The 27,886-nt window shown below is 35.7% G+C and overlaps 1 protein-coding gene and 1 non-coding gene across 2 annotated transcripts in view; one reads left to right on the forward strand and one right to left on the reverse strand.

Annotated features, from left to right (window-relative positions):
* Positions 1 to 27,886, forward strand: part of Bmpr1b (bone morphogenetic protein receptor type 1B) — a 312,069-nt gene that overhangs the window by 36,027 nt on the left and 248,156 nt on the right. The window lies entirely within an intron of this gene.
* On the reverse strand, positions 5,182 to 5,287 carry LOC141411120 (U6 spliceosomal RNA). Its single transcript, XR_012435961.1, has one exon. It is a non-coding gene; the product is annotated as a U6 spliceosomal RNA (small nuclear RNA).

The raw sequence follows: 27,886 nt of genomic DNA on the forward strand, positions 1-27,886 counted from the left end.
AGTTTATATAGAAAAAAGAACATGATTTCCAATTTTGTCGTAATGAGTTTTTAAAATTATCCAGGATTTAAAAAATGTATAATATAAAAGTTCAATCTAATATTGGATATATTTTAAATGTATTACTGGACTGGAAAGATACTAAAGAAAATCTTTACAAGTCCCAAAATAAAAAAATAATAGAAAAATTAGAGAATTTTAGATGTAATAGAGCTTTGAAATGTGGCATTCACAATGAAAGGATGTAGTTGGAACAAAACTTTCCTATAGACGGAAGGTTTGCCAAAGTGGGAAAAAGTACAGAGCACAAAATAAGATGTTAGAAGTAAATTCAAATATACCTGTAAGCTATCACAATAAATGTAAACATACTCTAGTTTCTAGTTCAAAGATAAAGATTATTATCCTGAACTGAAAACAATTCAGCTCTATGCTTATTATAAGTGCTATGCCTAAAATGTAAATTAACAAATGTTTGGAAGTAAAAACAGGAAAAATCTACTAGCCACATGTTCTAGCTGTCCGTCTGTCTGTCTATCTACCTATCTATTCATATAATAAAAGTAAGTTGAATAGACATAGTAGGAAATAACACTTTAAGATATAAAAGCATTAGTACAGATAAAAACTGTTGCTACATTTTTGTAAAGGATACAAATATTAAGAAATATCGAACTTGTATGTGTCTAATAGCATTGTTTTAATTTTTTTAATAAGGCTAAATTTAACGAAATTACAAGGAAAATTTAGCAAATGGGTTTTTTTTTAAAGGATTTGAATGTAAGTTCTTTGTTACTGATTGATCATTATCAGTAAGCATATTGAAGTGCTGAACCACAGAAATCTGCATTTGATGTAGTGACTCTGTGCTCTATAGAGAGCACCACCACAGATGTCTTGTCTATCAAAATGGGAGAAAAACTAAAAAAGAAACTCGGCAGACTGGGATCAAGACTATGAAGAAAAGATCTCAAAGTAAGAGCTATTTAAAAGCCCAGATTTTTCATGGGACAGTCTGTCACATGCAGAGGTTTTCAGGGAAGCAAAAAGATAAAGAAAAGAAAGAAGAATTCTTTGACAGTGCTACAGTTTGGATCTGGAATGTCTCTCAGAGGTGCATATATTAAAAGCTTCCTCCTTAGCTTGGAGATATTGGAAGGTGGTGGGGCCTAGTTGGGAGGTCGTAGGGAAAAGGACATGTTCCCTCAAACAGAACTGTGGTACTTCAGATCCTCCTTCTTTCTGTTTTTGCTGACTGTTTGCCATGAGCTGAGCAGCTCCCTCTGCATACACTCCCACCATGGTGTACTTTCTCAGCCCAGGCCCAAAAGCAACAAATCGGACTGACTATGGATCCAAACCTCCAAAACTGTGAGCCAAAATGAACCTTTCTTCTTTTTAAGCTGATTATCTCAGTTATTTGTTGCAGTAACAGAAAACTGACTTATGCAGATGGTAAAGGAGAAAAGAAGGAATAGGGGTAAATTTAAGATTCTATAATGTCCCTCCTCCCACTACCAACAAAGCAAATAAACATGTAATAAAACAAACCTGCTGAAGTACTTGGATATTGCCAGACCAACAGAAAAAGCTGCCTTTAAACTAGAAGTTTTATAAAATTCCTCAGCATCACAAAAGGAACAAAATGTGAAAAAAAAATCCACACAGGTCTGTTCATGAGATAATGGATTTTCAACTGAGGAAAATAACATTGTTCCCTTGAAAAACAGCCAGGAGGCAGGAGAAAAACTGTGCTAGTACTCTGAACAGAATTAAATGTAGTTAAAGAAACATTTAAGAATAAGAAACCACTTTTAATCAGTAATTTAAAAATTAAAAGCAGAAATGAAAAAAAAACAGGGAGAGATGAAAAATTATTGTCTAGAACTTGGTAAATAAATGGAATAAAAATACAAAATTATCTGAGAAGTAAAGATAAATTCCATTGCCCCCAAAGAAGAATAGACAGAAATGAAAATGAATGAAGGGTATCAGAGGCATAGGAAAATCGCCAAGAGAATACAGATGACACAAAGCGACAAAATAGGTCATAGAGAAAGTAGGAGGAATGGAAGGTAAGGAGATGAGAAAATATTTGTGCTATTTTATGTGCTGAAGAAGAAAAAAATTGGCAGAACTAATATTTGAAACTATAATCCAAAAAATGTTTCAGAAATAGAAAAACTAAAAGCCCAAGCCCTTAATTTCTGTGTATTGAAAGTGCCTGCAGGGCAAAGTTACTAACATACAGTCAACTTGAAGATTTAGCCTGTTGTAAAGATAATGATAAAATCCTCAAGGCCAAATTGACAAAAAAGAACAAGTCATCCACAAAAGCAAAATACTGACTAGTATCATATTCCCAAACCAAATCCAAAGCAAGGCAACAATGAAATAGTTTTTAGTTATTATTATTACCAATGAAAGAAAGAATGAACCAAATTTTCTATACCTAAGCTATTCTCCAAATATCAAAGCTTTAGAAAAGCAATATTAGCTAACATACTGGAGAATCTTGTATCCATCTGTTCTTTCTGAAAAATGTACTAGCCATGAGCTGGATCCAACCTAACGATGACTGGAAGAAACTTTTGGTAAAGGGACTGATGATTATTTAATAAATAAATGGCACACAGAGTCAAACAGGTAGAGGTGAGATGTCTCAACTAAAAAAAAAAAAGAAGGAAAAGAAAAAGAGGAATGTCAGAAAAGCTCTTCTTTCTATAGGCAATAGAAATAGGTGATATCAAAAGACTGTGATTATTCATAATAGCATAATAATAATAATAATAATAATAATGATAATGATTTGAAGCACTTCCTGCATATCAGGCACCTTGCAGTGATATGAGGCAGGTGCTGTTATTGACCATGTTATAGAGAAGGAAATTTGATCTCAGAGACATTATGTAGTATACTTGGTCCAAAGCTAGAAAGTAGTTACCACATTTTCTTGGTATCTATACACAATGGAATTTTATGCAGCCATGAAGAAGAATGAAATGTTATCATTCGCTGGTAAATGGATGGAATTGGAGAACATCATTCTGAGTGAGGTTAGCCTGGCCCAAAAGGCCAAAAATCATATGTTCTCCCTCATATGTGGACATTAGATCAAGGGCAAACACAACAATGGGATTGGACTATGAGCACATGATAAAAGCGGGAGCACACAAGGAAGGGGTGAGGCTAGGTAAGACACCTAAAAAATTAGCTAGCATTTGTTGCCCTTAACGCAGAGAAACTAAAGCAGATACCTTAAAAGCAACTGAGGCCAATAGGAAAAGGGGAACAGGAACTAGAGAAAAGGTTAGATCAAAAAGAATTAACCTAGAAGGTAACACCCACGCACAGGAAATCAATGTGAGTCAATGCCCTGTATAGCTATCCTTATCTCAACCAGCAAAAATCCTTGTTCCTTCCTATTATTGCTTATACTCTCTCTACAACAAAATTAGAAATAAGGGCAAAATAGTTTCTGCTGGGTATTGAGGGGGTAGGGAGGAGAGGGAGGGGGCGGAGTGGGTGGTAAGGGAGGGGGTGGGGGCAGGGGGGAGAAATGACCCAAGCCTTGTATGAACATATGAATAATAAAAGAAAAAAAAACCTGGGATTTAGGACTATGGAGTTCTCAAAAGATCACTTGTTATCCACAAAAAGTCCAGTCATTTTACTAGAGTATGTTTTATTCTTCATTCTTGAGCAATTTCTAAGATGTGATGTTTCTTCTCAATATGTCTTTTCATATATAATATGTGAATTATACATATGTATATATATACATATAATATACATATATGTATCAGCAGAGAAAGTTTGCTGAATTGCTTTTTTAAAAAATAATTATCTAATAAAATTTCAGGTCCTCAAAAAAAAAAAAAAAGAAAGTAGTGAAACTTGAATTGCTCAGAGGAAGGCTTATTGTAAATTTTTGCTTGTAGTCATAAATTAAGTGAGCCAATGACCCAAATATTCTAGGCTCGTCCCAATTTCAAGTAATTTGTTATGAGGTTCTTTTCATGGGACTGAATTATTTTGTTGTTAGAAAAGCTGTTAATGATATATCTTAATATAATATAATCATTGATCTGTTAGGAAATCACATTTCTAAGGAAACTATTGATTCTTACACTGAAAACTCAAAACATATTGTAGTGTTAAAACATTTTAAATTTTGTGTTATATAACATCAAAATTAAATGAAAAGAATTTTTTAAATAAAATATAGGCTTTAGGCATCTCATTTTTCTTGTTTTAAATGTACACTAGGGCCCCAAACAACCAGAGAGAAATTTACAATAATGTCCTTTTAGAATGTCAGTATCAGAAATCTCTTGGGTGGGATCTGAGAGAAATCCTCCTGATGAGTTTTTACTGTCAATGGTTCTGTGGTGATATCTCCAAAAGGAAATTTAATAGAATTTTAATAAAGATATTTTCCATTAATTTTCATTAGGATATATTAATTGTTCAGGGGGGATTCACTGTGATAATTTCAAATAGGCTTATATTGTACATTGGTTAGATCACCCATAGTCTCTCCCCCTGAACCCCCTCCATGCCCCACTTAAAACTATTGCTAGAGGTTTCTTTGTTCTGTTTCATATAGGTATATGAAGTTCATTAACCATGTACCCTCACCTTTATCTCCTTCATTCCCCCTCCCCCTCCCACAAGTACCCCCACACGCTGTACCTACTTTATAGTCCTGGCTTTCCTTATTAATATCTGCTGATGTTCAAAGGAGTTTCTCAGTGTATCCCCTCTATGAGTATACCTTACTTTAGTCTGTTCATCACCTTCCATTACTCTCCCTTACCCCTTTACCTCCCTTCTCCCATTTTCAGCATCTTTCAATACACATCCTTCTATCCTCTACCTTCACATCTTGTGGTATGTGGTATTACTGATGCTGTATCATTCTCTTTGCCTTTCCTTCCTTCCTCGAGTTCCATAGATTAGTTCTACTGTTACAAACGTGTTCTGCATATGTGATGGTATTGATCATGTTTGTTTTTGTATATATGTTTATCTTTTGGATGTGTCTTCTACATGTAAGAGAAAACATGCAGCCTTTGTCTTTCTGAGCCTGGCTTACTTCACTTAACATCATGTCCTCCAATTGCATCCATTTACCTTCAAACCACTGGTTGTCATTCTTCCTTATGGCTGAGTTAAAAAAAAAAAATGGAACACTTCATGAATTTGTGTGTCATCTTTGCGCAGGGGGCATGTAATCTTCTCTGTATCATTTCAATTTTAGTGTATGTGCTGCTGAAGCGAGCACTGACAGAGATATTTTATTCCTTCTCCTTGTATTTTTATTGTAGCTTACGTATGATTAAAATGTTTTTTAGGGGGGAGTCACTAAGATGTCATAATCTAACGTATGTGGAATTAACTGAGCATCTTGTTTTTTTCTGAGCCAAACATTTGTAAGCCCCGTGACAACTCTGCATTATCTCCATTTCCCAGGTGAGAAAATACAGGTTCTCATAATTAGCAAAATTAAAAATAAGATTGAAATGTAGGTTTGTGCAATGCCAATGCTCACATGTATAGTTCTGATTTTTCTCACTAAAAGTGATTGTTCAAACAACTAAAAGTTTTGAATCTTTGTGCTGGGGACGGAGGAAGTGTTTATGTGTCGTGCTTTTTCATGTCTCCTGCTGTCCAGAGAACTTTTCCTTCACACCGACACCATAATGCACCACTATCTTCCTGTTCCAAAATGGGAAACACAAGAAGGAGCCACAGTCTTCCTGTGAGCAACAGATGGTTACTGTTTAAATGAGGGTAAACTCTGCCTCTCATCTGTGCAGTGACTTTAGGTTTGTGTGGGGTAGGTGGGTTTTGAGGGTTAGGTCAGGGGAATAAGCTAGTAACAAGATTTAGGAAGGGAAGAAGTAAACAAACCAAATGTCTGTAGCTTTTTTGGCTCTTGTGTACTCTTTAATCACAGTCACATGGCAGGTTGTATTTTTCTGCCCCCTGCTCTGCCCCAAATAGAGGTGGAGGGAGGAAGGGAGGGCAAGGCAGGCTATTGAAATTTGTAGCGTGTTGGCATCTAGCAAGTGCGTTTTGCTGTGGGATAAGTCTTGTGGCTTGTTTTCTGCCTTCGTGAATAGAGCCTTTCCAACTTTGCCAAGCCTACAGTTAATGCGGTCAAGGGATTTATTATGAAATGTACTAAATCTTGGCATGGAGCTAATTGCATATAACAAGAAGCGTGCTAGACGCTTGGACCTGAGAAGTGACACATGCAGAAAGCATTCTCTTTCTGATGCTGCTGAAAGAGGTTTTGTGTAGGGAATGTCTGCATGTCTGCACTTACTGCTAATGAGGTAACCCCTCCACCCCAAAGTGTATTTCTGAGTTACTTGTGAAAATAAATGTAGACCTTTCTCCCTCACTCTCTCTCTCTTTGCATTTTTATGAACAACTGGCAGTTGAAGAATGAATATTTATTTACTAACGCCACTTCTTACTGTACCATTAAAATACATTTATGGTAGTTTAAACTACATGAGCATAACAGAATAATTCTTTTTGAGGGGGGGTTGTACTGGGGGTTGAACTCAGGAACTTGTGCTTTCCAGGCAGGTGCTCTACTATTTGAGCCACTCTACCAGCTCAAAATAATTCTTATATAAAAGGCAATATTCTTGCATCATTAACCATCTTGGGTGGCTGTAACAAAATACCATAAACTGTGTAGATTACACACAGAAATTCATAGCGTCACAGCTCTAGAAGCTGGAAGTCCAGATCAGTGTGGCAACATGGTTAGGTTCAGGTGCAGGCTCTCTTCCTAGCTTGCTGTCTCCTCACATGGTAGAGAGAGGCAGATCATGTCTTCTGTGTGTCTTCTTCTAAGTGCACTATTCCCATCATGAGGACTCCACCTTTGTGACCTCATCTAAACCTGATTACCTCTCAAAAGTTCCATCACATTCCTGATGAGGACTTTATGAATTCGATGGGGGCACTATTTAGTCCATAACAGACATCCTTTAAGGAAGAGACAGATATTGCCTCTTTATAAGATCAATGTGTTCTCCTCAAACTTAATTTATTTATCTGAAGAATAAGTTTAAAAGTAGTAATTGAAGGACAGGTTTATATCCCTTTGTATGATTTTGATATTTGGTATTCCCTGGTATTATTTTGCTATTGTTATTTGGTATTATTCTGTTGTTTGAATTCTCTCAGAGGTTTACTGGCATATACACATTCACATTCCTCATGACACCTAATGTCCATATTGCACGTAGTGGGTGTTTGGTACTTTTTTGGTTCATTAAGTACTTGCTGATTTAACGTTTGGTAATTTGTCTTTTTTTGGTAATACTAGGGTTTGAACTTTGAATTCAGGGCTTCAGACTTGCTAGGCTAGGTGCTCTACTACTTGAGCCACTCCACCAATCCATACCAGTTACATCATATTACTGAAAGAGATAAAGCAAGAAAACATTGTTCAATGAAACAGCCATATCCTCTTTTGGTATCACAGTTTCATTGATATCTTCCCAGTCTACTAATTTTTTCTGTGCATATAAAGCTAAGATCCTGATATGCAAAACAAATGGGATGAAATAATTATTACAGTATCTTTTGTCATGTGGTTAGCAGTGCTGTTTTGGGTACTAGTGGTTTTTGAAGTGGCAATAATCCTGAGCTTAAAACAAAACAGTAGTGACCACAAATTTCAGTCCTGGCACAGCAAAAGGGAAATGTTGGAATGAAAGTATATGTAGCATGTGAGGGGAAAAAAGGTAACATTTGAAAATAGCATATCAAAGAGATTCTTTGTATGGCTCCTATAGCATTGCAGAGTCATTAATATGTAGGGCTTGTCAGGTGTTAGAATTGTGATCAAATGCCAGAGATCAGCATTGATCAGGATGATTAAAAACTTGATAATTCTCAGAGAAAGAAAGGTTTGCTTATTTGTTCATTTATTGATTCGACATTTATTTACTCAGATTCTCCTGTGTTTGAGGCACCATGCCAAACATGTGACAGAGACAGATCAATAATAGCTTTTACCTTCAAGTACTTAAGTTTTTATTTATTTAGTCAATATTAAATTCAGCCCCCCCAACATACTGTCCTACCTTTTGGGACCAAATATACAAACATCACTAAAAAATGATCCTTTTCAAAAAAGCTTATGTCTTATTTAGGGAAATTCACACAAACACATACTTTCTCTTAGTTACTAAGTTTTATAACTGGGATTTGGTGCTAGGTCTAAAAGGAAGTTAACATCAAAGAGGAACATACAACTTTCTAAATGATTCACCAAGTCTGCTACTTGTTCTCCTAGCAGATCAAGTCCTTGTTACCTAAAAGGTGGCCTGGGAGCCAATACCAGTGTCATCACCAGAGAGCTTCCTGGGAATGAGACTCTCCGTTCCCAATGCAGATCCGTGGAATCTGAGTTTACAATTTAACAAGATCTTCCCATGATTCATATACGTGTTAAAATACGAGAAGCTTTAACACAAGGTTTGACTTGTATTCATAATTATATGACAGGAAATTTTATCTGATCTCATAGTTGAGATGTTTTATTTGCACATGCATTCTTTTAACAAGCATTTATGAACACAAGGGTTTATTGAACATGTACCAGGTACTGTATTGGGAACTGAGCATGAAAAGAAAAGATAACTTAGTTATAGCTCATAGTTAAGTAAATCCTATAATCAGTAAAGAATTGCATCAGTATGGAGGGAAGACATGATTCTTGAAGTGCACCCAGGGGGAAGAGGGAAAGAAATATCCAGGATTTTTTCTCAGTTTCATCTACTTGTCAACTTTTGAGTAGGTGAATTACTAGAGATAGGTTGTTGAAAGCCTTAACAATTATTTGGTGAACTCCTCAGTTAACTTTTTATATTTTAGTGCGTTCTGTCAGTAGTATTTGAGTATACTATCTCTTAAGGAAATGTGGGGAAATGAACTTTGCAGTTCAGTATGAGTATATGAGAAGTTTTATGTTCTGAACTTTGGTTTCTTCATCTGTAAAGTGGGAATATTCATCTTGCAAGGTTTTAATGATGATGACAGCACTATGGAGTCCAATTTTAAAAAAGCAAAATATAACATTTGCTAATTTAAAAAAAGGGAAATATGATAACATGATACATGCTTAAAATAAAAATGTTTCTCTAGAATATAAATGAGTCTAAAACATGAAAGGATAAAAAATAAAAAATTAGTGAGTCATAATGTCCACAGACCAAAAAAGTGTTTTACCTTCTCAAAGAGGAAAATTTGCAAATGTTACATTCTCTTTTGGCTCTAGATTTTGCCCTTAGTCTTTATAGTCAATCCTCGGATGGGCTCCCCCCACCCTTAGTAATGGGCTGTTTGAATAGGGAATTTGTGTGAAGAGGGCTCTTCACCATGTTCTGCGTTGACCTCCTCCGAAGAAATAGATGCATATAGTCATAGAGAAAATATGACTTCTTTCATTCTTATTTTTTATTTCATAAATTCAAGAAACTCATTTTCAATATCATGGTAATAACAGCTGAATCTTTTTCATATGAACAGAAATTGAAATTGGATTTTTCTAATCAGCGAGAAAGAAATGTTCCTTCTTCAGTACTCAGAACTTCGTTCACTTGTTTTATAGTGGAGTCTCACATGACTTGAGGCAAAATTTCTTGGGGCCTTTCCATTCTTGTAAAATGGCGTTCTGAGAACCACCAGTGGAAGGTGAAATGTAAATGGGAGGTATTAATCTGAAACAAGACAAGAACAGTGGAAAAAGCCAATGCTGTGTGGCAGAGTCTGAAATGGGTAACATAAAGTGGGCTGAAGTACAAAATTTGAGTCCCACAGTGAAATGTGCTACTCAAGGTAAACAGTTCACTTTTGTTGTCTTTGGCAGTTCTTGAGAACCTTGTCATGTTAATGTCGTTATTGAAATCGAATTTGGAAATTGTAATGTTGCTCTTATATTTCACTTAAAAACAGTGCTGCTAACTCCCACCTTGAAAGGGATCATGTATATCTACAAGCAGGGCACTGCTAATATTTTAGTAACCCCATTTGAGGGATAGTGAAATGAAGTACTGTAAAAAAGCACAACCGATCTGCATTTTCTTTTTCTGACTTATTTACAACAGATGCATGATGTAAAAAAAACCCACCATGCAAGTTCTTTTTGCTATTACACAACTGATACTCATTGTGTGTCAGAGATCACCCTGGGTGTCTGTGACCTTGGCAACACTTCAGGGGTTTATATTTTCACATACATCAACCGTTCTTGAACAGTTTCTCCAATGTGTTGGCACAGACCAGCTTTTCTTAAACAGTAAGCATTTATGCCTTCTTTCCCCACCTATTTTCCCTCAGTAAACACAGCCATTATGGGAGAGAGAGAGAGAGAGAGAGAGAGAGGGAGAGAGAGAGAGAGAGAGAGAGAGAGAAAGAAAGAGAGACAGAGAGAGAGAGAGAGAGAGAGAGAGAGGAGATTGAGATTTAAGTAGACATACCTATGGTCTCAGGGCAGTGTTGTGAAACCTGATATCGGTTGCCCATTTGTCCCTTATTTTATTTTAAAGAATAATTCTATAGGAGTTTTCCTTTGATAATACTTTGTTTTATATATTGCCCCCAGTAGAATAGTGAAAAAGGTAGAAAACTAGGCATATGTGTTTTCCTTGACATAGCTTTGGATCATTTTTCTAAGAGGTAGTTTGGTTTGCTTTTGAGTATTTTGGAATTATTTGAGCAAAGTAAACTTGTTATATTTCTTCAAAAATGCTAATCTTGGTCACTGAATACAGTCTGCCATCTGTACTGGTTATTTTTCTTTTTTGTTCTTCTTTTACATTTTATCATGTTCTTTAAAATGGTTCCTTTGATCACTATTGGATTTTTAAAGTTGTTTTAAGTTCATGATGAAACTACTAATTTCTTCTGGTTTCTCTAAGTATTAGACAGAAAAATTATTCAGGAACTGTTGTGATACAGAAGAATTAACAGTAGAAAAGAAATAGTTAATATGGAGGTCCTAAGGTCTTTAATGCACTTTCTTATTGGAGAGACTTGGGAGTGTCATGTTCTACTTTTAATGTAAACAGGTATTACAATATTCCTTTCTCTGCTTGGCTTTACAGTTGTATAGCTAGTACGCAGTTGAAAATGTGTTTGTTCTTGAAAGAAAAATGTCCCACATCGCTTAGATGAATGGTGCTTTAAGACATGTTTATTCAGAGATGGCAGCAGAGAGGTAAACAGGGTAAATGCTCTGCATCAGAAATCATGGTGTCCTACACAAAGGATGTGGCCAGTGAACTGTTTATGTAGCTGCCTTCGATTTTCTTTGATTTATAATCTATGAGAAAATTGAATGTTTTGTCTCTATTTTTTAAACAGATATGGACATTTTAGACAAACATATCCATTAATTCTAAAAAATCAATTCACGAAGAAGATTTTGCTTCCTGTATGTTGGCTCTGTTTTTAAATTACATATTCAGGTCTTTTTAAGAGTTGCTCCACTGGGAAATTGGATCAAGGAAAATTATTCTGATTTTGAGATTTTAGTAGTAATCATTGGTTAAACTTGGACATATGGCACTTCAAAGTAATTCCTTAGAAATACTCTTGCATTTATGAGATTGTGACATTTGTCTTTTTTGAAGGGTATCAAAAATATGCTCTCTGTAGCACACAGTTATTAAATAAGGGCATTGGAAGTTTTCTTAAACCTTTATTTTTTTGTGTTTAGTAATTGGAGGTCAGCTTGTGAGCATCCTAAAATATGCAAAATTGATTGTACTATGCCCTTTACTTAATGGGAAGATGTTCTATGAATACACAAATTGTAAGAAGTAAGGGAATGAACCTATCTGTAGCTCTAGAAAACTTCTGGTTGGCTGTTGCATTGCATTCTTTTAGCACCAAAATATATTTTTCAAAATGCTTTTCGTAACAACTCTTAACCAGTATAACTTTTTAGATGTAACTAGCAATCTTTTTGCAAGGATAGCATTGAAAAAACTTTCTATTTTTAGAGATTTATTTTTCATTTAATGACGTAGTTCTTGTTAACAACTCTTTGGGGATTTGTTAAAAAATACATCTTTGCTAACACTAACTCAAAGGATAAAAATGAATAATATCTTCTTTAGGGGTTTGAAAAAATGTTTATTCTCTTGTTGCTTTGTTGAAATTGATGTAACTTTTCAAATTAGTAATATATTTGTCTGTGCATGTATATAGCCCATAAGAAAACAATTTTGACAGTTAAGTCTAGGCTTGATTATCAAAACATCTGCTCCAATACAGAAAGAAAAAAATTTTGGAATGGAGTTTTTTATTTTATATCTGAGAGATGATTTTGTGTAATTATATTTTTGATGCTCTGAGTTTGCTGTATCCAAATCTGAAATTTGAAAATAACTTCTAATTTGACCAGGATCCTTTTCTCATCAATTTAGTATATAATTTCTTTGATTATATTTTAATACTAAGAACTTCTCAATCTTAAAATTGCTCCTTGGAAAGTATATTTACAAAATATAAAATGCCTATAAATTGGTTCCATAACCCTGAGTGACAATGTAAATATTTTGGAAAAAAAAGCAACACTTGATGATTATATTTTTGCATATTCTAGGTTATGTTGCTAGAGGTTTGGAGAGTTATTTCTTTCCATCGTCCTTATAAGTGAAATTGCAGCAGCAAGCGAGTGTTTGCAGAAAATCACTGACATTTAGAATATTTTATAAAATAGTTAGGTACCCAAACTAAGATCTTATTGTTGGGAGAGGTTTGGACCAATAAATTTATATAAACTGCATACTATATGAAAAAAGTGAAATAGAGGGTACTGATTTGAAAGATTGAATATCTTTTGAGTATTTATGATTATGTATAGTAGGCAATATTTTTACAACTCTAATTAATTTATGTCTTGTCTTATTCATGCAGGTGTAAGTATTAGAGGGAAGCCTGAGCCACTTTACCTGGCAGGCTTTGCATATTTAAATATCAGCCAGCCAGAATGGGTTTGAAGCCTTGACCTTGCATTGCTGAAGCTTGCTGATAAGAAGAGCTGTCTGCTCCCCATGGCTAATCCTGACTGTGCTGTTGCACCATTACCATGGGGAGGGAGATTAAAGCCCCACTCTGGCATCACTGGACTTGGCTTTTGTCCCAGTTCTTCCTGCTTATGTAGGATGACCTTGAGTGAACTCCAAAATTTTTTGTGCCTTGGGTGCTCCTAGTGTAAATAAGTGATAATAATGTCTATTCTTGCATGACTCATGGGTATTCAAAGTCATTGTAGATAATGCAGTACATTTGGGAATTTGAGCTGATAAGATGTTATTCTTACATCTTCCAGACACCTAGAAAACTAGAGCATTTATTTGTACCTGCCAACTACCACTTTTACAGTAGCCCTCCACCTCCTGTCCAAAGAATCTACTATATAATTATAAAACTGAAAAGAATGGAAAGAAAGAAAAAAGTCAACTATAATGCTGGATAAATCTTATCTAGTCTTTTTTTCTGGGCATTTAAAATAAGAATTAAAGGAATTAAGATACATATTTTTATATGCTGTTTTTCACATAACACAACTTTTTAGGTTCAAATTCTTTGTAAATGTTATTTTTTGGGGGCAGGACTGAGGTTTGAACTCAGGCCTTTCATGCTTGCAAAGGAGGTGCTCTACCATTTCAGCCATGTGTCCAGTCGCATAAATGTTAATTTTGATAGATGTATAATACATTCTACTAAAGAGACACACTGTGGTTTACTTGCCTCTTTGGTATTTGGGTGTTTAGATTGTTTCTAGTTTTTAATACTTCAGATAAGTGCCATAGGAGCATGAACCTCATAAAATTTGATCTGATTTTGGCAAGTCTTCTTAGTATTGATTCTAGCATTGGAGTTACAGTATGGAGGAGGAGGAATTCTTCAGTGTTCTTAATAATTACTGATAAATTATTTCCTGAAAGATTTTAAAAGTACTTCACATTTGCCTTTTGGACAAGGCATTTTCTTAGTCTTCACATTTTAAACACTCTTCATTTTTGTAGGCCTGATTTTTTTCAAAACACTTCTCAGGCTCTCTAGCATACTTAAATACTGATTTTCCCCTCAAAATTTATAATTTGAAATTTGAACACATTATTCTTAGGTACTAACAATTATAGTTGTATCAGTTTCCTATGGCTGCTGCAGAAATTTTATTCTCTCACACTCTGCAGACTAGAAGTTCAATGTCAGTGCCCCTGAGCTGAAGTCAAGGTGTCAGCAGACTTATGCTCCCTCTGGATGTGCTAAGAGAAAATTCATCCCTGGCTTCATCTTCTCATGGATGCTGGTAATCCTTGAGTTGTGGTTCCATCACTCCAATTTCTGCCTTCCTGGTCACCTTATTTCCTCTGTTTCTGTATGTGTAATCTCCCTCTGCCTTCTACTCAGGAGGGCACTTATGATGGAATTTAGGGTCTACTCAGATAATCCTGGGATTTTTCTATCATAAAACCCTTAATTTAGTCACATCTGTGAAGACCTCTTTTCCAAAAAAGATTGCATTTACAAATTCTAGCTATCAGGATCTCTGCAGGGCACCATTCAGGTCACTAAAATAGTTGGTTCCAAAGATGAGCATTTAAATAATGCTTTAGATTTTTCTTTAAGTCGTATATATCATTTATAGCAAAATAACTGATTCTACTGGGAAATGACTTGGTTGAATGTGGAGCAGAAATAAGAACATAAAGAGGTTAAGGCCTCCAGTAATATTATCTTTTACTAGAAGTATGTGACCCTCTTATTAAATTATTTAGTGGCTGGGGAACATAGCTCAGTGGTAGGACACTTGTCTAGCATTCTCCAGTCCTTGGATTTGATCCCCAGCACTGCAAAATTAAATGTGGTATATTTATATTTATTGAGATACAACAAAAGAAGAATTTATAGTTTACAATCTATGTTTAAGACACTTCACTAGCAATGTAATATTTTCCAATTCAAACTCATGGGGAATTGAAAATACTTATTATAGTTATCGTCAAAGCTAAGCAAAATATCAAAACTTCCTTTTGAAATGGTAATATCTGTGCTGGAATTAAATAATGTTGAGCATGTTTTCTCCCTATAAATGCTCTGGATGTTAACTGAGTTTCCCTGTTCACCCACATGTGGTGCAGTTATGGTTTCAGGTGTTTTTTTCCTGCGAGGCTATCCCAGGCGCAGAGCTTGTATTCAAATTGCTACTGTACAGTTCCAGAAAATAGCAGGTTGTCACTTCTAGACTCCCAGCATGAGAGAGGAATTCAGGGAAGGTGGGAGAAAAGGCAAGGATAGAAATAACCTGCCAGTTCTAATCTCCAGAACCTTTGCATAAACAAGATTGGAATGAAAACAGTGTTTGTTTTTTTTTTTTAATTTAGAAACCTGTAACTTATCCAATCATAACATTCCATGTTGAGTGCACGCACACTTTTAGAAAGACACCACAGTGTAGTGCTCTAGGTCCCCAAATCTACCTCAGTACTGGCTTTGTGTGTAACTGGAACTTAAGACGTCAGTTGGCTAGATGGTGTATTTTTATATTGCATCCAGTAAAATGGAAAGAAAGGATAAAATAGCCAGTAAAAAATAGTTAACATAGAAGTGATAAGTTTTAAAAACATTTTACACGTTAATTAGAATGCTTAGTCCTGTATTTACAAATGCAAAATCATAAAGATATGATTTGATTTTCGTATATATATACAAATATGATGATGATAATGTCACATGTTTTCAGTGCTTAAGTTTAACTAAATACAATGGTATGTGATAAAGAGAGCAAGGGCAAAGATCTCAGAAAAGGAAAAATTAACAAAAGGAATTTAAAATAAGCACAGTATCTTAAACCTGATTATTTTGTTCAAAAGAACAAATGTATATACTTTTCACAAAATAGTTGGGACAGCATGAAGCTGTCTGTATTATTTGAACAGCAAGAATATCAAGTAATAAGTTACGTGATTAATTTTTCTTTTTTCTTTTTTTTTTGGCAGTACTGGGGTTTGAACTTAGGGCCTTTGCTAACTTGGCTCTATCACTTGAGCCACACCCTCAGCCCAAGTTACTTGACTAACTTTTAAGGAATGGAAACAATTTTGTTACTGGAAATCTTGATAACGTATATAATTTAAAAAATAATATAGTTATTATAGATACTTCTAGGTGTACTTCTCGTGTATTCAAAAAATGTTTTTGGCCCACACATCTCTGAAATCTGAAAGACAGTTTATCAAATAATAAAACTAAAAAAATAAAGGCAAACAAAACCTCCCAAAGAACTGAAGTAACTCTTAAAAACATGCTCTAAGAGTTTCAGACCTTCCATGACTCTATACTCTGCATATGAAAAGTAGACTGAGAACTTCTAACACTGATGGAGTGAGACCTTGGAGCCCCTTGGGCAGGGGGGCCACTGCAGTACACTTTGCTGCCCATAGGCTGAGCCTCCAAAGAGGCACATTGAGCACAGAAGCATGCTTTCCAAACTGAGCATTGTGGTTCATGCATGGGATCAGGTGAAAATTAATTAGAAAATGTCAGAATTCCTCATATGTAGGGTAAGCATTGGTTTGTGAAGGTTTTTGTTTATATTCTGCAACATGATATAAAATCTAATAGACTATGCTTAGATCTGGCTCATGATTATGGAGAGAGTGCCTCATATACTGAGTTTTGTGTTTGGGTCTTGGGAGGGGCAGAGATACAAGATGGCAGTCGTTCCTGCTGCAGATGAGGGTAGTGGGAGCAAATAGAGAATGATCTGAAGCTTAAGACCATATTTAACAAGACTGAGAGATTTTCTCCTGTATTCCTGACCAACTATTTACTTCCCTGAAATTATGGACTCAATTGTCACCAAGGGTTATCTGTAATGTCAGAAGCAGAAACTAAAACAGCAATGAAATGTAACTCTATCATATTGGCAAAAAATTACGAATATCTGATCCTCCCAACATATGCCCGAATATGGCAAAAGACCAAATATTTTCCTTCACTTTGTAAAGCCCTTTGACAGTACCTAGTGAAATAGAGGCGGGTGTACCACTTGACCTAGCAGTTCCAGGATATGGGGGAACTCCGTATATGCAGGTGTACTTGCTCCAGGGTGTGCATCTCCCCACTTTTGTATACTCAGATGTGGAGCAGAGAATAGCAGGACAGACGCATTCATGTGTATTAATTCACATGAACATATGTGTGATTTCTGCTGTGTGGTACTCACTTCAACAACAGTATGCTTGAAGACTTTGTAAACTCTGTGTGGTGTGTGTGTGTGTGTGTGTTTAAAGGAAGCAACTTGAGGAATGAATAACAAACTGCAGTTTCTTTATTACTATAAGTGTGGTAGTTGGAGTGAAGTAGGTCTCTACCTGTACTAATGGGAATACATCAAACACACACAGTGAAGACAGAAAAAAAATCTATAGAATTCATATCATATAGTTTTGTTTGTCCCACAAAACACAATAATACCTGTTATATCTAGGCAGTCATACATATTAAAACAAAAATCTGAATGGAAGTGATATTCTTTTTTTCTTTATTCATTTATTCATATGTGCATACATTATTTGGGACACTTCTCCCCCATGCCCCCCCACCCCCACCCTCTTGCTCTCTCCCCACCCCCCTCACTTCCAGGCAGAACCTGTTCTGCCCTTTTCTCTGATTTTGTTGAAAACAAGACATAGGAAATAATAAAAAAGACAAAGCGTTTTTGCTGGTTGAGATAAGGATAGCAATACAGAGACTCCTAGCATTGCTTCCATGCACAAGTGTATTACAACCCAAATTGATTCCTCTCTACTGAACTCTTCACTACTTCCTGGTCACCTTCCCATATTGACTTCTGTCGTTCGTTTTAAGGTTTCTGTATTAGCTCCTCTGCAGTGGGCACATCAAAGAGTTTCAAGTTTTGGGTTTTCTACCTATTGGCATTCCACCCATATGTGCTCTCCCCTTAGTGTTTGACCCAAGTCCAACAACATTGCTGCATTTGCCTTTGATCTAAAGTCCGCATATGAGGGAGAACATACGGTTTTTGGTCTTCTGAGCCTGGCTGACCTTGCTCAGAATTATGTTCTCCAGTTCTATCCATTTACCTGCAAATGATAAGATTTCATTTTTCTTCATGGCTGAGTAAAACTCCATTGTGTATAAATACCACATTTTCTTAACCCATTCGCCAGTAGTGGGGCATCTTGGCTGTTTCCATAACTTGACTATTGTGAATAGTGCTGCAATAAACATGGGTGTGCAGGTGCCTTTGGAGTAATCTGTGCCACATTCCTTTGGGTATATACCTAGGAGTGGGATTGGTGGATCATATGGCAGGTGTATGTTTAGTTTTTTAAGAAGCCTCCATATTGTTTTCCAGAGTGGTTGCACCAGCTTGCATTCCCACCAGTAGTGTAAGAGGTTTCCTTTTCCCCCACATGCTCACCAACACCTGTTGTTGGTGGTTTTTTTCATGATAGTTATTCTAGCAGGGGTGAGGTGGAATCTTCGTGTGGTTTTGATTTGCATTTCCTTTATGACTATAGATGGTAAGCATTTTTTCATGTGTTTTTTGGCCATTTGAATTTCTTCTTTTGAGAAAGTTCTGTTTAATTCAGTTGCCCATTTCATTATTGGTTCATTGATTTTGGGGGAGTTTAGTTTTTTGAGTTCCCTTTATTTTCTGGTTATCATTCCTTTGTCTGATGTATAGCTGGCAAATATTTTCTTCCACTCTGTGGGTGGTCTCTTCAGTTTAGAGACCATTTCTTTTGATGAGCAGAAGCTTTTTAATTTCATGTAGTCCCATTTGTCCATCCTTTCTCTTAGTTGCGTAGCTGCTGGGGTTCTATTGAGGAATTCCTTGCCTATACCTATTGCTTCCAGAGTATTCCCTGCTCTTTCCTGTACTAACTTCAGAGTTTCGGGTGTGATATTAAGGTCCTTGATCCATTTTGAGTTGATACTAGTACAGGGTGATAAACATGGATCTAGTTTCAGTTTTCTGCAGGCAGACAACCACTTTTCCCAGCAACATTTGTTGAAGAGGCTGTCTTTTCTCCATCATATGTTTTTGGCGTCTTGTCAAAAATAAGGTGGGCATAGCTGTATGGCTTCATATCCAGGTCCTCTATTGTGTTCAATTGGTCTTCATGTCTGTTTTTGTGCCAGTACCATGCTGTTTTTATTGCTGTTGCTTTATAATATAGTTTGAAGTGAGGTATTGTGATACTTCCAGCATTGCTCTTTTTGCTGAGTATTGCCTTGGCTATTCATGGTCTCTTGTGTTTCCAAATGAACTTTAGGGTATATTTTTCAATCTCTGTAATGAATGTCATTGGGATTGTGATGAGAATTGCAATAAACATGTAGATTGCTTTTGGTAGTATAGCCATTTTTACTATGTTGATTCTACCAATCCATGAGCATGGGAGATCTTTCCATCTTCTGTAGTCTTCCTTGATCTCTTTCTTCAGAGGTTTGTAGTTCTGCTTGTAGAGGTCATTCACATCCTTGGTTAAGTTTACTCCTAGGTATTTGGTTTTTTTTGTTTCTATTTCATTAATTTCAGCCCTTATCTTTATTATTTCTTTCCCTCTGCTTGTTTAGCATTTTGCTTGTTCTTGTTTTTCTAGGAGTTTGAAATGTAGCATTAGGTCATTGATTTGAGATCTTTCTGTCCTTTTAATATATGCACTCATAGTTATAAACTTTCCTCTTAGGACTGCCTTTGCTTTGTCCCATAGCTTCTGGTAGGTCGTGTTTTCATTTTCATTAACTTCCAGGAACCTTTTAATTTCCTCTTTTATTTCATCAGTGACCCACTGATCATTGAGTAATGTGTTGTTCAGCTTCCAATTGTTTGCATGTTTTCTACTGTTGTTTTTGTGTTGAGTTCTAGTTTTAATGCATTGTGATCAGATAGAATGCATGGGATTATTTCTATTTTCTTAGGTTTGCTTTGTGCCCTAAAATACGATCAATTTTGGAGAAAGTTCCATGGGCTACTGAGAAGAATGTATATTGTGCAGATGTTGGATGAAATATTCTGTAGATATCAGCTAGATCCATTTGATCTATGGTGTGATTTACTTCTAGGATTTCTTTATTTACATTTTGTTTGGATGACCTACCTATTGGTGATAGGGGGGTATTAAAGTCTCCCACTACCACTGTGTTGGAGTCTGTATATGCTTTTAGGTCCTTCAGAATATGTTTGATGGAATTGGTGCACTGACATTGGTGCATATAGGTTGATAATTTTATTTCCTTTTGGTGTATTTCTCCTTTTATTAGTATGGAGTGTCCTTCCTTATATCATTTGATCAGTGTAAGCTTGAAGTCTACTTTGTCTGAGATAAGTATTGCTACTCCTGCCTGTTTTTGGGGCCATTGGCTTAGTAAATCTTCTTCCACCCTTTCAACCTAAGCCAGTGCTTGTTTCTGTCAATGAGATGGGTCTCCTATAAGCAACAAATTGTTGGATCTTCCTTTTTAATCCAATTTGCTAAATGGTGTCTTTTGTTGGGGGAGTAAAATCCATTAACATTCAGTGTTAATATTCATAGATATGTGGTGATTCCTGTCATTTAGTTGTTTTTGTTTTTTAAAGATTTGATTGTGTGCAGCTGAATCAGTGTTACTCTCTGATTCCTTGTCTTTTCTTCTCCTGTGGTTTGGTACTGCCTGTCCTCTTGTGGTTTTGTTTGCTTTCATTTTCTGTGTGCAGAATTCCTTGAAGAATCTTTCATAGTGGTGGTTTGGTGGTGATATATTGTTTTAGTTTCTGCTTATCATGGAAGACTCTTATTGTTCCATCTATTTTGAATGATAATTTTGCTGGATAGAGTATCCTAGTGTTGAAGTTATTTTCATTCAGTGCCTGAAATACCTCACTCCATGCCCTTCTTTCTTTTCTGGTTTCTGTTGAGAAACTGCTGTGATTCTGATGGGTTTATCTTTGTATGTTATTTGTTTTTTCTCTCTTACAGCCTTCAGTATTCTTTCTCTATTTCTGTGCTTGTTGTTTTAATGATAATATGTCATGGGGTAGTTTTATTTTGGTCAAGTCTGTTTGGTGTCCTGGAGGCTTCCTGTACTTGAATGGGCATAGCTTTCTCTAGATTTGGGAAATTTTCTGTTATTATTTTGTTGAATATATTACAAATCCCTTTTGCTTGCACTACTTCTGCTTCAATGCCCACGATTCTCAAGGTTGGTCTTTTGATGGAGTTGGTGAGTTCTTGCATATTCCTTTTGCAGGTTTAAGTTGTTTGACTAATAGCTCTTCAGTTTTTCCTTTAATTTAATTTCCATTTTATCTTTAAGTTCTTAGAGTCTGTTTTCTGCTTGTTCTAGTCTGCTGGAGTGGCCTTCCATTGTGTTTTGTGTTTCTGTTTCATTTTTTTTCTGAGGTTTTCCATATTATGGGTTACTTCCTTTTTAATATTGTCAATTTTTGTCTTTAATTCATTTATCTCTCTATTTTTAGTGTTCTGTGTTTTACTGTAGTGTTTATTTGGATCTCCTATGAATTCATTTATTTGTTTCTGTGTCTTCTCATATTCTTTATTTTTGGTGTCTTGAAATTTCTTGAGTGCTTCTTGTACGTTTTGGTTAACCATGTCTAGTAACATCTCCATGAAACTCTCAGTGATTACTTGTAGGATTCTTCTTTGAGGATGTGGGCATTGTTTGATTCCTTGGCGTTGTTCATCTTTGTTTTGTTGGAGTCCAGAACTTGGTATCCATTTTCTTCATTTCCCTCTGAAAGTGTAGCTCCAGCTAGGAGCTACACTTGGCAAGGTTTTTAATTCATGGAGCTCACACTGTCTGCTTCTGCACCCTAGTCACCATCTCCCTCTGGAAGTAATATTCTAATAATTAATTTTCTCTGGAGAGAATGAGAGAGGGAGAAAGACTGGTGACAGCACTTGGTGATGGTATATTTGCTAATATCTGTAGTGTTCTATTTCTGAAAAGAAATAAAGATTCTGATTCCAATATAGTCTCCCCCACAACCCACTCTTTTGGTGGGAGGGGCAGTACTTGGGCTTGAACTCAGGGCCTCATGATTGCTAGGCAGACTCTCTGCCACTTGAGCCACTCCATCATCCCAAGATTCTCAACTAAATATTATATTTAGTAAATGTTTCTGAATGTTGCTCTTTGAATTTTTTTTTGTGGAACTGTTTTCTAGGTATGGTTCTGGAACAGAAACTCCTTGAGGGCTGGGGTTTAGGTCTTTTTATTTCACCAGCATCTAGAGTAGTGAATACCTGGCAGTTTGAAAGTGTTTGTGGAATGAATGAATAAATGGATCAAGAGTGAATCTATAGCTATGGTGAGCTCTTTCATAGCTTGTCAGTTTATGCATGTAGAATGAGGAGGGTGTTTTACCCTCAAAGCAGCTATGGCAAAAGGCACCATGAAATGCTGCTATGAGTATCTGTCCCTGTAGCTGCGTGTTGGAAAAGTTTCTTTCTCTGGACTACCTTGTTAGCTTCTGGTCTTTGAATGACAAGAACTGGGTTGCTCCTATCCCACCCTCCTTTGGCATACCTAGTTTTCAGTTAATTCTGAGTTGAATTTAGTGCCCATTCGTACACACTGGAATGACTTGTACATATCTGTATCTTTACACAGTAGGATGGTCTCCGATTTATGTTTGCTTTTGTTCTTATTATATTTTACCATATTTTATTATCAGGTAAGCTGTCTCAAAAGTCTTTCTGAGAAAATTAGGAGGAAACACTATTTCCCTAGAAAATACACTTGCTTTATATATTCACAACTGGAGTGTGTTAAAATATTGGACTCCAGGCACATCTGGAGTGATTACGTGTATTTCTGAGTGAGTAATATGCAACTTTATAGGATTATAAATTTTTGTGAAAAAAATTTGTCCTAATTTTTTTAGAAGCCTAAATTTTACTAGATAGTAGTCTACCATTTGTATCTTATGGGGATGTGGAATCCTTATATTAAGAAAATTAAAAAATTTCAGATGTGTATTCCATACAGTGACACTTACTTTTATATAATGCTCATACATAAATAATTATCATGTATCATTGCCCATAGATAGTGATCTGAAAAGAGCATTTGCTTTAAAAATGCCTGCACTGTATGAGAGCATTTCAGTGTGCAGCAGCCATATCTCAATGAAGTACAGTTCTATAATAGTAATTTGTGCCTATGGAAGGGATGTTTGAAGAAATAGTCCCTTTCAGGCACTTTGCTTCTTTAGTTATATTAGTACTCATTTTATTCTATATTTTAAGAAGTGGTAAACAATGTATGTTATATTGTAGCAAATGGTGAATTCAAAATATCAAATTAGATAAAGGTTCTCTTTCTTTGCTAAAGCTATTGATAAATATTATTTACTGCATTGCCTTTTTACTAACTAGTTATGCTGGTTTTAATTCAGCTAGCCTGAGTGATTTGTGAATTACCATCAACAGAAATCAAAAGGCTATAAAAGTTCGATGAGTTATGAGGCATCCTTTCACTTTTCCAAAAATGAAATATATAATTAAGAATTCACAATATTCCCTTTTGTAGCAAGTGTGGCAGTAGTTACTCTGAGGTTTTAAAATACATTATAAAATTCAACATATCTTCATGATAAAAGGCCTGAAAAAACTAAGAATAGAAGAAACATAACTCAGCATAATAATGAGTGTTTATGATAAACCTCTATGCAACATCATACTAAATGGGGAAAAACTGAAAGCATTTACTCTGATGTCAGGAATGGGAGAAAGGTGTCCACTGTCTCCACTCTTATTCAGTATAGTGCTTGAATTCTTAACTAGAGTAATAATGCAAGTGAAAGAAATAAAAAGGATTCAAATAGAAAGGAAGAAGTCAAATTATCCCTATTTGCAGACAATATGATCTTTTAATTAAAAGTCCTTAAATATGTCACCAAAAAAATTTCCTAGAACTAATAAACACTTTTGGCAAATTATGAAGATATAAATCCAACATACAAAAATTGGTAGCTTTCTTATGAGCCAATAATAGTCTAAGAGAGAAATCAGGAAACCAATCATATTCTCAGTATCCTGAGAAATTTAAATATGTAGGAATAAACCTAACTAAGGAGGTTAAAGAATTCTACAATGAAAATTATAAAACTTTGAAGAAAGAAATTGAAGAATATGCTAGAAGATGAAGTGGCAGAATTAATATTGTGAAAATGGCTATACTACTGGAAGCAGGGGCTGGTGGAGTGGCTCAAGTGATAGAGTGCCAATAATAAAGTGAAAAAATACTACTGGATGCAATCTACATATTCAGTGTGTTCTCCATCAAAAGTCTAATGTCATTTTTTACAGAAATAAAAAAAATGAATCCTAAAATTCACATGGAAGCATAAAAGATATCAAATAGCTAAAGTAATCCTGAGCAAAAAGAGCAATGCTGCAGGTCTCACAAAACCTGACTTCAGACTATACTACAGAACCATAGTAACAAAGACAGTATAGTGCTGGCACGAAAGTAGACCAATGAAGTAGAACAGAAGACTCAGAAATAAGCCCTGACAGCTGTAGAGATATGATTTTCAACAAAGGAGTCAAAAACACATTTGAAAGACAACAAGTGGTCCCTAGAAAAATGGATAGCCAAATGTGGAAGACTGAAACTAGATCCCTGCCTCAAAAAACTAAAAATAGACTTCCATGTGATTCTGCTATACTGCTCTTGAGCATATAGCTGAAGGAATGTGAGTGAGCACACATTAGAGACATTTGCACACCCATGTTTATTGAGGCACTATTTCCAATAGCCAAACTGGAATCAACGTAGGTACCCATCAGCCACTGAATGGATAAAGAAGATGTGGTACATGTGTTCAAGGGAGTATTCAGCCATAAAGGTTGAAATTATGTCATTTGCAGAAAAGTGGATGGAACAGGAGATCATCAAGTTAAGTTAAATAAACCAGACTGACAATTCCAGATATGGTCTGCATAAGGTAGACCATAAACAAAAAGAATGAGTGTGAAATAAGGGTTGTTTGGGGAGGGGAAGCAGTGAAGGCAAATGGAGGGGATAATGGAAGATGATTTGATCAAAGTACTTTGTATGCATTATGAGAATAGAGTAATGTAACTCACTGAGCATTGGTTTAAAGGGGGGCAAGGGAGATGAGAGCAATCAAGGGGTGAATTTGATCCATGAACATTGTATGCATGTATGGAAATACCACAGTGAAACACCTGTACAGTTAATACACACAATAAAAGTAGATTGTGAAGAAGTGGGAAAAAGGGTGGTGTTGAACTTACTTTTTAGCATTGGCTTACTTTATTGGATAGCATAGTAAATGTCAAGAGGATACTTGTAGTTTTGCCTGTATGTATTTGTTTTTCTTCATGCGTCACAATTTTATGAGTTAATTCTACAACATAATAAAACTGTATTTTGTATAAAAATTTTATTTTAAAATTAAGATACTTCATTTTTATTTCGGACAAGTTATTTTAAAATAGATTTCTCTAAGACATGTTCTATTTGTGAGTCACTTTACACACATTGTTCAGTGATGGCAAAGTACTTCCTTTAGTTCAACATGATAGAAAGTGTTAGTCATGAATTTCTCACCTGACTTCATAGCATGAGTTAACTTAAATGACTTTTTCTATTCTTTATTCATTGAGGAACAAATTATGTTTCACTTTTCATGGACGTCTTTCGACAGGCCTAACAATCTTCTGAATTTTAGTTTTATTTAGAATTTAGAGACTTTATAATCATCTAATATTGGTTCTATAGTGAAGACATCTGATTACTAATGCAGAGTTATTGGGAAATAGCTTAAAAATATAGTTTTTATAGTCAACTTTTAACAACTACAAATGTTTTCTCAATTTAGTGAAAATTAATCCATATTTTCTGTTGACTTGGGTTTTATGAAAATCATATCTCTTTTGACCAATCAGATCTTACATATTTGCACTTCAGTTCTTTTCCTCCTTTAGTGCAATATAATACACCTTGTACCCCAAAAGTAGCCATGGGGCTTAGGTTGCATGTTCTGCATCCTTTGTTTGGTTTGGCATCTGGACTTTTCTGGGTCCCTGCAGCCTGCCTCTGGCTCCTGGGTTTGCCTCATGGGGCCCTGTATCACTGCTGTGCTTGTGAGAGACATGATAGTCTTCTCCTCTCTCTGTTCCCTTCCCCTTTCAATTTACTTTTTTTCTTTATCTTGATGGAAAATTTTGAAATTTTCCATTTCCTAAGAGATCAATGCTATATATTTTACAATTTACAGTACTCATTTTGTCCTGGTCATTCTCTGTTTTTATTAACAGCAGAAATTTATTTGTCTTTGGGAAAGTATCAAACGACAAAGAAATATATAACACATAATAAGACTAAGTAGTTTTGGTGATTTTTTAAAGAAGTGTTTCACAGTTAAGGTTTGTTCCCATCTAGAAATTCAGTTTCTCTTTAGGCAAGATTTTTTTGCTGCTGAATAGTATTTGGATGTAATTCACATTATCTCCAGTGACTCTCCTTTTTCCTGGCTGCTAGAGCTTGATAAATCCTTAGCTTGATATTTTCTTTATGTTGCTATTTTGGTAAATCAATCATCTTATAGTCAAGTCAAGTTAACCTGAGAACCCAAGTGATTTGTAGAAACTATGAAAATGCCTTTGGAGACCAAATTAAAATGAAAACTTTTTGATTTGCTTGATATTTGTTACAAAAACAAATCCCTATTCAAATACTGATGTATTTTAGACCAGACATTTGTTTATGTCTTATATGGACAAAATCACATAAAATATTCATACTTCAGAAGCAGCAGCCCTAAAGCAAAACCATTTTATGACTCACTAGCAGTTTTCCTGACTTCCATCCAAGAAAGATGGCTGCTTTCATTTTATATCTCACTGGCCTGATCCATTATTGTGAAGCAAACACTTGAGGGCAACCGTATACATATATCCTTTTATTTTCGGTTTTTAGGGGATAGCTCACGTTTTTATCTGCTTAACACAGCTGATCATTCAGACTGTGCCTATGGTTACTTAGTCGATCTGTGGGTTTTGCAGAGCATCTCTGTGTGAAGATTCTTCTGCCTCTCTCCAGGCAGTTGTCTCAGTGTCTCACTGCTATCAACTTTGAGGACTTCCAGCATGGCATGTATACCACAGCCCTCAGCTTCAGATCGGTAACTCTGGGATATGTAATTGAGTCAGTCATGCAGGGAGGTTTTCCAGAGTACACATGCTGGTGCGTTAGCCTAGATGTACTACTTTGGGATTTTCCAAGTGGCAGCTGGACAAGTGCACTGTGGAAAAGTTTCATAGCATATTTTGATATCCTCCCTTAATTAACAGACACTGAGCATGCCACACAAGTGATCCATAAGCCCAGAGATAGCTCACTGAAGGCATCTTTGATGGATTATGACCCATAATGGCATTGCCTGCTACAGGTGAAAGGAAGTCATTCTGTATTAACACAATACAAAATTTTTCATCTGTCATCACTTCACTCACTCAGGAAATATCCATAACAAATACAGTTATGTGGTAGAAACATTCACGATTCAGCACCCAGGTCACCTACAAGGTAATTGCCTGTGCATATGTTTGGTTCTTCCTCTCCCCCAAGCTCCCCTCTTCTCCATTCCTTCTTTCTCTAACCAACTCGTCTATTAAGGTGTAAATCAGACAGTGCTAGCTGTCTCAGTGACATCCTTACCAGAACTTTGAAGTAGCATTGGATGTCAGCTCTGTAAATCTCTGGTGCCCATAGTATATTGATATCTATGTATCATAGTGTATCAAAGCGTTCTGGTTACTTG

This window comes from Castor canadensis, chromosome 9, assembly GCF_047511655.1.
Source record: "Castor canadensis chromosome 9, mCasCan1.hap1v2, whole genome shotgun sequence".
NCBI lineage: Eukaryota > Metazoa > Chordata > Mammalia > Rodentia > Castoridae > Castor > Castor canadensis.